Below are 12075 nucleotides of genomic sequence, written 5' to 3' on the forward strand. Positions count from 1 at the left end.
AGTGTTCTGGCAGAGTATAAATATTGGGAGGTGAATCGAAAGACACCTCTCTTGGAAGCATAATCTTGTCACTCTTGGCTAAGCCCCAAAGAACTTTATACCTTTGGGTTGTGAAGGTGGAGATTTGGCTTACTGTCTCCTCCCGGCTGAGTAGCATTATTTTCCTTCATCTACAAAATTGGGCCTCACATATCTTTTGTGTATTGAGGACACCCCTAGCAAACATCTTATAGGGCTATTGGTGTGTTTGATGTGCTTGAGTGTTCAAAATCCTCCCCATGTTTAAAAAATAATCAAGACCTTTTGCTAAAGAGATCACTTATACACCATTCGCAACAACCCAACCATTGGTCAATCATTCAACCCCAATGAAAGGCATACTTAGCATAGTCATTGCCTCATCTGAGATTCATCCAAGCTTCCAAGCTTTCCTCTAGTATCATCATTCCTAAGGTCTTCCATAAAATGTTCCTTTTCCTCCCTGTGTCTTAACTAGTAACATTCGATCCCTACCCAACTCATCATCAAAACATGATGTCACAATCCTATTATGATGAGTTTTTTCATCCCACCTTTTCTCCAACTCCATCTTATTCCAATGATGATGAAGATCTGGTTGACTATGATGGATATATTGAAAGCCTTAGAGATATTGTTCCCAACACCCTCCATAATCCAAACATTTCTCCAAACTACTCTGTCATTCCTCCAAGTATACCCATTAGTACTCCCTACCATACCTTTGACAAGGGAAATACATTATTGTCCTCATCCTTACCTCCTCCTTATATTGTGCTCACATATTCCTCTTATAGATCAGTTATATCTCCATCTTCATCTACCTTCATCTCCCTATCGCCACCATTCCAAAACAATTCTAGTAGCTACATCCCTAGTCAAAATCCACCATCCCAATATCCTCCAAACCCCTTTCCAAATCCTCCAACCATTCCTAGTTATACAACACATCACCTGAATCTCCTTACTCCTGCTAGTCCAACACACCTCTCTCTAAGGAATTTTACAAGGAAACCCAAAGAAAATCTATCTCCCACCCTCTTCACTCCTCTTACATCATCCTATCGCTATCATCCCTATCTCATCCACCCCACTTATTTGACCCCTCCCATCCATCAAATCCCTCCAAATCCCATCTACATCTCATCCTCATAGCATTACCCAAATCCCATGTAATAAACCTACTGAGTCCATCCCCCTTCAACCCATCCCCATTGTAGAACCTTCTACCCATCCATCTACCTCACTAAAAGAAACCACACATGCATCTCCTATCGTATCATCCACTCCAATCCAATCCTATCAAGATCTTGTCCAAAAGCATGTTGAACCATCCCATGACATAAAAGAAGATCCCACCATCCCACTTATTCCCCCACATGATCCACTTTCACTATTGACTCCATCTAAAGAGTAGTCACCATCCCCTCCATATCCCAATCCTACCATCATACCTACTCCATCTCAAGATCCATTTCCATCAACCCATCCAAATCAAGATCCTATCCTTCCATCCCCTTTTCTTCATGATTGAACATCTCCTATAATCCATGTTGATAGATCAATAAAAGAAGAACTAACCATCATATATGAAGCTTCAACTCCTTTAGCTAGTAATGGACTCACATTTTGTGTTCCAAATAATAAACATCATCTTGAAGAAAGAAATAATAGTGTATCTCTAGATGTTGGTATCCCCTCTATCCCTGCATGGTCACAAGTCTTTCCATCTCCACCCCAAAGTTCCCATCCATCTTATTCTGCCTCTATTTTGGGCCCTTATCCTCCTACTTATCTCCAATCCTCTATTTTGGGTCCCTATATTCCTTATCTAAATCCCCCACCCTCTTCATCCATTTTGGGTCCTTATATACCTAATATGAATCCTTTATCCCCTCCATCTATCTTGGGACCCATTTTCCATCTATTTTAGGCCCATATCCTTCATTCCCTCCATCCATTTTAGGCAATTATATACATCCATATCATGTCTTCCAATCCATCCTTCCATCCCCTCCAATCCACAAGCTAGATCATCAAAGGCACTCATCCTTAAATCCCTTCCAACCTTCTACCTCTATCAGTCCATCCACAATCCCTCCATATCCCCCATGCTCTTGTTCCCATACCATGGCTAATAGAAGCAAATTGGATGCCAAAATAAAAAAGAGTGAATCCAAAAATCCACAAAAATCCAAGTCTCGACATGTCCCTTCTAAAATACATGTTCAAGAAGAGAAACATTTGATCCAAATCAAAGAAAAAGTCAAGAGGCCACAAAGGCCCAAGATAAAAAAGTCAAAGATCATGTGGATACCCAAGATGCTCATAAAAGAAATGCATCTCAAAGAAAAATCTCAATTGGCATCCATTCATGCTACTCAAAAAGCCTCATCCATTCATCCTTTATCCAAATCTCCTTATATACATTCTTCATCCCCCCAATCCACTTTTGGTCCCTATGTTTCTTATCCTAAAATTCCAATCCCCCATCTTCCAACCTTACTTTTAGTCCTTATATTTATCTTCTTCCATTTTATATTTATCTTCTTCCATTTTCTCCTTAACCTCATTCAATTCCATCTTTCTCACTCCTTTATCACCTCTCAAGGTGTGTGCCAATGATGGTCTTTTCATTGTCCTCATCCCTTTACCCACAAGCCTTATGTCTCTCCATCCCTTATCTACCAACTCCCACCCACCATTTCCACTCATTCAATCCAATCTTTTTCCATCCATCCTACCAACATCTATGAGTAAAAATGCAGAGAAAAATAAAAATTAAAAATTAAAAAATCAAGTAAAGGGAAATAATTGTCCATTGGTGAAAACTTGGCAATTCAAGTGCCTTGGACAAGTACCATGATGAAAACTTGGCAAACAAGCATCATGCATAATCCCTCCAACCAAATGCTCTACACTCTTGGGGGCACTTTTCATCTCATCCCACCATACACACCTCATCCCACTACATCAACCATCTCTGACCCATTTCACCCACCATCCTCCTTTGGATCTTGATAAAAACAAAGTCCACCACTAGATACATGCTTTTGGTCATCCCTTTGACATCCATTTCCCATAAAAGTTTGTATCTCCTATCCTTTATCCACCCATTCTTTCATCCATACAATCCCTCCATCAGCCTCATCCATCCATTATACTTACCCTCTACCTCATTAACGTTTCACATCCTAGCTTCCATCTATCTCCCCCATCCTCTTGTTGACCAATATTCCCTCCTATCACATCCCTCATAAAAACTCCTCTTGAATAACATATAACTGGGGGCACTATATTCCTTGGAAATCATATTGTGTCTATTCCCCCCCTCCATCCTAGCCCTATTTTCATCTTGTCATCCCCAAAACCAATCCTCCCCTTTTCTTTTATCCTTGCACTTCTCACCATCTCTCCATCTTTCCAATCGTCTAGTACATCCCTTGTCATTAGTATCTATTTCTAGGCTACCCCCATATACCCCAATTTCATCCATTCATATCCTATCATGCTCCTAGAAATCTACCATCCACTACACACTAATACATTTGGCATCAATTTGTGATAGCTATGTGTCGCAATTATGATGCCAATGTGTCACCACTGCGATAGTAATAGACTTCATTTTTTTTTAGTCCCAAATTATGACATCTATCCCATGTCATTGCAATTATGACACTTATCCATCACTATACAACCACTTTATTGTGACATCAACCCCATCACAATGCTTGTGGCCAACATCGCAATTGCGACAGACTACCTAGCAATTGCGATAGAAGTTGGCATCACCGCCATGGCAACCCTGTTGCAATGCTAGTGGCAAACGTTGCAATTTTGACATCCACCACTAGCATTATGATGATAATTGGCATTGTCAGCACAGCAATTTAGTCACTAAGCTAGTGACAGTCATCACAATTGCAACGACTACGCCATAAAACAAAAATATTTGCAGTGAAAGTTGGTGTCACCGCCAAGTCAACCTCGTCGCAATGCTTGTGGCGGACGTCGCAATTGTGATGTCCACCACTAGCATTGCTACGGCAATTGGCATCACCGCCACAACAATTTCATCGCTAAGCTAGTGGCTGATGTCACAATTGCGACGGCTACGCCGTAAAACAAAAATAAAAATTGCTTACATTTTTAGCATCCATGCTTTCTTAATTCTCTGCAACTATCCTAAGATGTTCTAGCCTCATGGAAATTTTTAGGATGTACCTTACGTTTTTAATTTGAGGGATGGCTTGATATCCTTCTATTTACAGGCAACATCTAAAGTATCCAATTGTTTCTAGATTGACAAAGAAAAATAGTAATTCTCAAGCATAGAAAGACTAGCGAAGGAATTAGTTCATATTAAAGCCAAATTTGGTGAAGAAATCGAATCATTAATTGAGCTTAATGGCTTCACACATAGGAACTTAGACATGGGTCTATAATGAAGCATTTGCAGGCATCTATAGCCTCTGTTCACTGATAATCTCTCAAAATTGTCACAAAACTTTATAGTTTGACAAATAATCTACAATTTATTATTCTTTTAAAACATTAGCAAAAGGATTTTATTTAGATTGAGCCCAAATTTTGAGATGATATCAAAGAAATTCAAACTTGCATACCTCTACAGAAACTTTGACAACCTTGAGCCGAATGGAATCCTTAGCACCGCTAAAAATCACCACAAATTGGCATTTTGAAATCAGAAAGAAAAAAATGACTTTCTGAACAATTGTCACACTGCAAGCTTGAAAAGTTGTTGAGCTGACCAAAAGGGAACTTAAAGAAGCTTCTTTTCAGCTTTCAAAGATCTTAACGACTACTCACAAAAAAGAAGGGAGCAAAATTCAAGCTATAGTTCATCAACTCACCAAGTGAAGTTGGAGTGAAATCTTTTTTCATTTATCGATGCCCGCAAACTTGGCATGCCTGCGAAAAAAATTAGCTCAGAATTGCCATTCATAGGATGACTCTATCTTATACTCTGAAACGATTCCAACATGTAACAACCTTCAATTACAGCCAGTCGAGTCCAATATGTCATTCAATGTCGATAGACTTTGTAAACACTGCATTAAAGTTTAACACTTACCACTGCACAATGTAGCAAAAAATCTCCTGTCAAGGCCAATAAACACAAAATAATTTGAATTCTAATAAAACTCTTGCATTTGAACCATTATTCTTCTTTAAAATAGAGGAGGAAAAAGCATTCTATGCTTTTAGAGGAGCATGACTTGAATTTCTAAAAGTAATGATAGGATTGCAGTTGATACTTATCCCTTGATCGAACACTCAACATTCGAGATGGTCAATGACTTGTGCTAGCTTTATTTGTTGAAATGTTACTAATGTCTATAGAATTCACTCCTATAATAATAGATTATTGATAGTCCTTCAAAAATGATATATGTGATATTTAGCTTAAGTCAAATTTTTTATATTAAGTTAGAAATTATAGAGAATCAGATATTAAATTTCTACTATTTATTATAATCATAGTGATTGGTTTCTAGATTCAATCCAATTAAGATTTTTATCATCACATAAAACTAATCTCCTAAGATTTGAGAGTTACAATCGACAATTCTAAAAGATGAGATAGGTAAACATTCTACCTTATGAATACATTATTTCCAGAGCTATATAATTAGATTGGAAATTTTAAAAAATAGTATACTTTTCTACTTGGATAAGGAAAATTGAGCATGAAGATAATACGTACCTTACCCATAATACTATGCTATCGGCTTATTCCAACCCATTCATAAGTTTTCCCATCAAAATAGCACACAATTTTCATACCTGCACATATACTTTCACAAGAAAAAACAATAATGACATTAGGACTAGATTTGTATACTACTTAAACAATCCATGATACAAAAAAGTGGAAATCAAAGTAAGGTTTGCGATTTTTTCTGAAGATTGAACTCTCTAATTTAGGCTTAGTTACAATGAGGTGAGACGCTGAGTATGTACAATTTCTCTGCCAATTTTCTTAAGCACCTTATGATAATTATGATAACCGTCTCATTGGTGATAACACAATCCCAAGACAGTGTTGAGATCCAAGGATGCAATAAAATGTATTAGTGAATGGGCAAAGTTGACTAATGAATTCCTCCTCCTAACACACGTGCTTTGTGATTGTATACACCATCCTCTGACATGAATTGTTGGGAGGGTGATGTTGGGGAATTGTCTACCAGATTTTTTGAGAAATTATCTAGTCTCGTAATGGTTTTATTCCCATATGGGCTCCCTCCTCTTTCCAAAAGCAATATTGTGAAGTTTTGTGAAAGTGTTGCTACTAGTGGGCATCCTGTTGTTCCTCCTCCCACAATTATGTAGTCATATGTCACTATTGTGGGAGATTTTGTTGCCTCCCTTATGAATCTACCATGGTGTGGCACTGTCACTGGTTATATTACACACACAAATCAGTGCTTAGGGCCAATGGGTGTGTATAAAAAGATATAATACCCATTAATTTGTTAACTAGGAAGAAAGAAATCATTGAATATATGTGATAGTTTTTAATCTAGAATGAAGATTGTGAGAAATGCTCCCATAAGTTGTGGTGTAAGTTGGTTGTCAAGGATGGTATAGAAGCAACATGAAACACTAGGTGGAGTAATAGAAAATATTTCTCAACAATGAAATATGGAAGAAAGTAGGTTGATCATGCACTCAGAGCCAAGTTGATGAGTAGGTTTGAAGTAGTGGTTTTTAACATTAGGCAGTTAAAATTAATAACATGAATATAAAAACATCAAAGCATCAAGAGTAGGTAATGACCACACCAACATTGCCTCAAGAAAAAAGAAATCAGTTTTTAGACTGGTAGATCATGAAAAGACTTCTCCCTTACGTACCACTGAAAATAATTCTATTGATAAGTAATATCAGTTCAAATCCTTCCACATTAAGGATTCTTAATATGCACGTAACTCTAGAAAAACTTGGATATCCACATTGAGATCATGCCCACAACAAGCATAACCAAGTTAGATAGAGATGTTCCTCTTTAGGAAACTTTAGAACATCATATAACACTAGTGAGAGGAAATTAGAAGAAAACTATGCACACACATTGAAAACAAGTTTTTTGATTAAAGTTTTGGATCCTTTTTCTTTCTATAATACATTATTAAGTTTGATTAGAAATGCCCATAAAATCAATTTAACCTACAATAGGTCATTGAGATCCATTAAATCAGTTTAACCTACAAGATTGCTTTCAATTATAACGGACTACAGAGAACTCATATCCTTAATAATATATGGTATTTGATTTTCAAACATGAACTTCCTAAAATCTCTTATAATTTCTGAACATTGATTATCTCAAAAGAAATTCAATGTAAGCACTGTTCATATATAAAACACAATTATAACTTCCAAGCATTAAGTCTATGTTGTGCAATTCATTATCCAAATTACTTTGGCACTCACTGATACTGATTAACAATTTAACCAAGACTAATACAAGAAAATCGTGACCGATCAACAATTCAACCAAGAATTATACAAGAAAATGACAACCTCATTTTGTGGAGCCACAAATGCAAAAGTTGCACAGTACTGCAAACAAAATTAGAACTTTCTTCTTAATCTCCATATTATTTTCCTTGTAACCAACACTCTCATTTAGCTGCAAATCAAAACATTAAGATCTACTCTATATCATATACATATCATCTAGACTGAACATAACAATAGACAAAATGTGTATTCTACATTGACAAAATTACTAATATTAATACTGATTTAATAGACATAGAAAGTTCATGAAATTTTCCATGCTTTCATTGTGAACCCAGTACCTGCAAGCCTACCACATCCTAGTCGATGAAAAAACAATAGTTAAACAAAAAAAATAACAAGAATCGTTCTTTTCATGCTGAGGTGCAAGAGAAAAGACCTTCCATAAGAAGAGGAAAATGTAGCCAATGTGAGCATAAATTTAGCAAATTTTGCCCAGCTACATTTACTAGATCACCTTTTAGATATGCTTAATTCACTTTGCACAGTTCTAATGTTCGGAGATCTTTAAGCTTTGCTTGAATGAATTTGTCTATGATTTTTTCATGGCCTAATCAGAAGTTTATATTATTCAGCAATTCATTAGTCAACTTTGCCCATTCACTAATACATTTGGCATTGATAATACATTAGTCCCTAGTTAATTATGATAATCGTATCATTGGTGATAACACAGTCCCAAGACAGTGCTGAGATCCAAGGATGCAATAAAAAAGATACAAGTTTAGAACTTCATGACAGTTCAAAGCATGAAGCCTTAGATGCATAGGACAATAGTCTAAACATAGGACAAAATAGAGAAATATTTAGTATCTTATTGAGCTTCACTTTTTTTCTAGAATAGTGTAATATTCTCTACTAAACAGGGCCAACCACGTAAAGGTGGAAGCTCATTTGGCCCCACCGCCTCCCCCTAACATCACTCTACATTCCCCATTGACATCTAACATTCATTCATTCTTTCAACCATTAATAAAATGTAACATTCAATCAATACTACATGATAACATTCATTAACACATTAGATTCGTAAACATGCAACATTTATCAATATTTTGCATTAACACATAATTCATGAACATTCATTAGCACATAATTAAATTCATTGAGACATAAAATTCAGTCATTACCAATTAAGGTATGTAGATGACAATCATTTCTTTTTTTTCTTTCTATTTCTTTTTTCTATGTAAGCTCTAAGAGGAGCACCAATGTCATCATCAATTCCCCCCTCGTCAGTTGTTCTTTTCTCTATTCTTGATGATCCCAAATTCCTATGCTATTGCAAAGGGGGGTCCTCTGCAATAACAAATAAAAGAGTTAAATTAAAAATAAATTATTATAATTGTTACAAGTATTTAATTATTTTAAATAACATAATTGTGGTGTTCTTTACCTGATCTGACCACATCATTTTGTCTGGACTCAACGTCAACACGCTCATGAACATCGACCCCTCGATCCTCTACAGGTGCTATACAAAATGTTATGTTAATCCAAACACCAATTGCAATTACATGTAAAGAATTTAAGAGGAAATTTATACCTCCACCACTAGGATGCACATCATGTGAACCTTCAGCATTCACAGATTGTGTAGAAGGATTGTCAGGCTGCATTCCAACATCCTATGCATTGTTATCATTGCTTGCTTAAAATAGATATACTCACTTTATATTGGAACTTAACATCAAATAGACTAATTGGTAAAGTATTCAATTTGAAATAAATTTCATTTAGCTTATTTACCTATGGCTCAGATGCATCATTATTAGAACCTTCCACACTGATTTCAACTCGTAGCCGTTTAGCCATGGCTTATAGCCTTATTGGAAGCCAATTATCTTATCCTCTTCTATGAGGCATCTCTTGAACTCTGAGCCCTACATTTTTGTGTGGTATGGTGAATTTTACTTGCATTGTTTCATCAACTAATGAAGGGTAGTTAAAATATTTTTAAAAAATGCAAAAGTTGCAAAAGTTGAGGATCAGGAGCATAGACAAGCTAGTCTATCCTAGCATTTCCCATCACAATATATAAAAAATTTAATACAATTTTTCATTTACTAATACTTACAACTCGTGCTTGAAGTTTCAAAAAACCACCAGAGCTGAGCTTGTGTGTCTCGTGCTTTTCTAGTCTTGCCTTTGTTGCCTTTGATGTGTCAGGAAATATATGAAAAGTTTGAAATATGTTAGATAGTATAAATATAGAGGTTAATTAGTCCATAATTACATTCTCAATAGTATCACATACCTTGGTGTACTCTCTACTAGTGTGATTGCATTTTTCTTGTCAGCTTTATATTTTCCATCCAAAATTAGAGCCTGCCACTCAGCCTCAGGAACATAGGGCGAATGCTCGTACCTAAGGTTATCCTATAAATGTTTTCTATACTGGTCCCTAATATACCTCAAACATGAACTAGCTTTTTCAAGGAGCTTGTTTCTCTCAAATGCATGAGGTCCAAAGAGTTGGATCATTCTCTCTATAAGATCATCCTTCAACTTTTTCTCTTGGTTATTCCACCTTTTAAGTAAAAAAAACATGTTAGACTCATAAATGAAGTGAACCTACCTTTAATATAGTTCAAGAAATGGATGAAAAGGAAAACTATTCTAGCAACAATATGAGATCAAAATAGTGGTTTGGGGTTTTAGTTAGGATATGATGTTCCACCAGGTACGCATGGTGGGCACGAATATTTGCAAACACTCATCACCAAGTTTTTTCCAAAAAATATCATTCCCTACAAAACAATCATGGGATCATGAGTCGATGAAGAGTGATCAAAAACTAAATTACTATTATATCACTATAGAATAATAACTTTAAAGTACTTGGAACTTTGGCTACTTTTAATGGAATGCCTTCATCGTCGCTGAAAATCAATATGACATGCTTCATCATTCACGTGCTAGGAACATAGGAACATCCAGGAAATGATGTTGCAACTCCTATTGCAAAAAGTTTCATAAGTTTAATAAGTATTTGTCAAAAAGTATAAAATAACAAATGATAATTGAAGTTAAAAAGTTGTAAAAAAAAAAACCGTTGAACTTTGATAGCGCATACAACTGCAGGAAATATCTTTAACCTCTAGCTATTATGTTGTTCCATTTGTGGTCTACTCCAAGAATGTCATAAAGTAGCCTTGCAGAAAATCATCCATTAGTTTTGATGAGGATTCTCATAAATTTTACATAGAGAATGTTGATTTTCAGTGGATTTGAATATCAGAAGTTGAATTGTAGCATCAACTCAGGCATGAGTAGTTTGGCATAATGCCAAAAGAAGCTAAATTTGAGGAGAATGCATACAAACTGTTTTCTAGAATGTTAAAAGAGATTTTTTTTAAAAACATCAAGTGCATGTTGTCTGAGTGAGGTTTATCTAGGAAGAGAAATCCTTCAGTTTCAAAGTCCAACAATCACATTCTTTTCTTGAACAAGAACAACAGGAGCCTCATATACAACAAATTGAGAGCCATCTTATGGAATCTAATTGTCATGTTGAAGGATCATTTCAGCCTTCAACTAAGCCATATGGCAAAAAAAAAATTTAATGTGAAGATGGTTTAAAGGCTAGTAATGATACATTTTTGATATCTGGGCAATAAGATACTACTCAAGGATGTATGCAATCTCGTGACTCGGCTGTCAGGTCACTTGCCATCAAGTAGAAGGGGTAAGTTGAAGTTGTCGTTATGGAAGCATATCAAGCTTTTGCTGCAAGATAATTGGCAAAGCTTCAGCTGAGAAGGAAATTGCTTGGAAATCAAATTTCACTGGATATGGTTGAACATCTAATCAATGATCCTAAATCTTAACATTTATTTCCTCTCCAACTAGCTGTAATTCTGTGTAGTCCCAGGTGCATTAGTGCAATGTTCCCTATAGAAAAAATAAGGAATAGAACCAACTCTAAAATGTCACTGTGGATTCCTGAAAAGGAATTCTCTAACAATGTGGAAAAAATAGCTCAGGAAAGTGTTTTTTAATGCTAGTTGTAGAATTCTTATACCATATATGTTTTACACCTTGCAATGGCGTACTTTTGATCATCATTTCTCCAAATCGAGGGCTTGCCATGCAGATATATATGGCAAATGGTCTTATGAAATATCACAAACAAAAACATGGCTTAGTCATCCAGGTGCTAAACAGAGTTCAACTGGAGAGTGTAAAGGACAACTAATCATATTAAGATCATGGGGAATTTGAGGCCAAAAATTTTGAAAAGTTTGTAAACATAAACATGGTAAGAACATGGACAGAGATATTTATAGCTATACAACTCAAATAATGGCTTTGGCCTCCAAGCTAGTTGATCTATTACATCTATACAATGTTGCACCTCGAGAATATACTCCACTTTCAACATGATAGGACTAGGAAATACTCTATCAAATAGGAGCCATAATGCATGTATTTATCGATTAATTGTAGCGAAGATGTTGCAGCTTAGTATGCACAACATTTTAATTATGAAAGAATTGACCACTC

This window comes from Cupressus sempervirens, chromosome 4, assembly GCF_028749045.1.
Source record: "Cupressus sempervirens isolate cs-2001-9-10 chromosome 4, ASM2874904v1, whole genome shotgun sequence".
NCBI classification, from domain to species: Eukaryota; Viridiplantae; Streptophyta; class Pinopsida; order Cupressales; family Cupressaceae; genus Cupressus; species Cupressus sempervirens.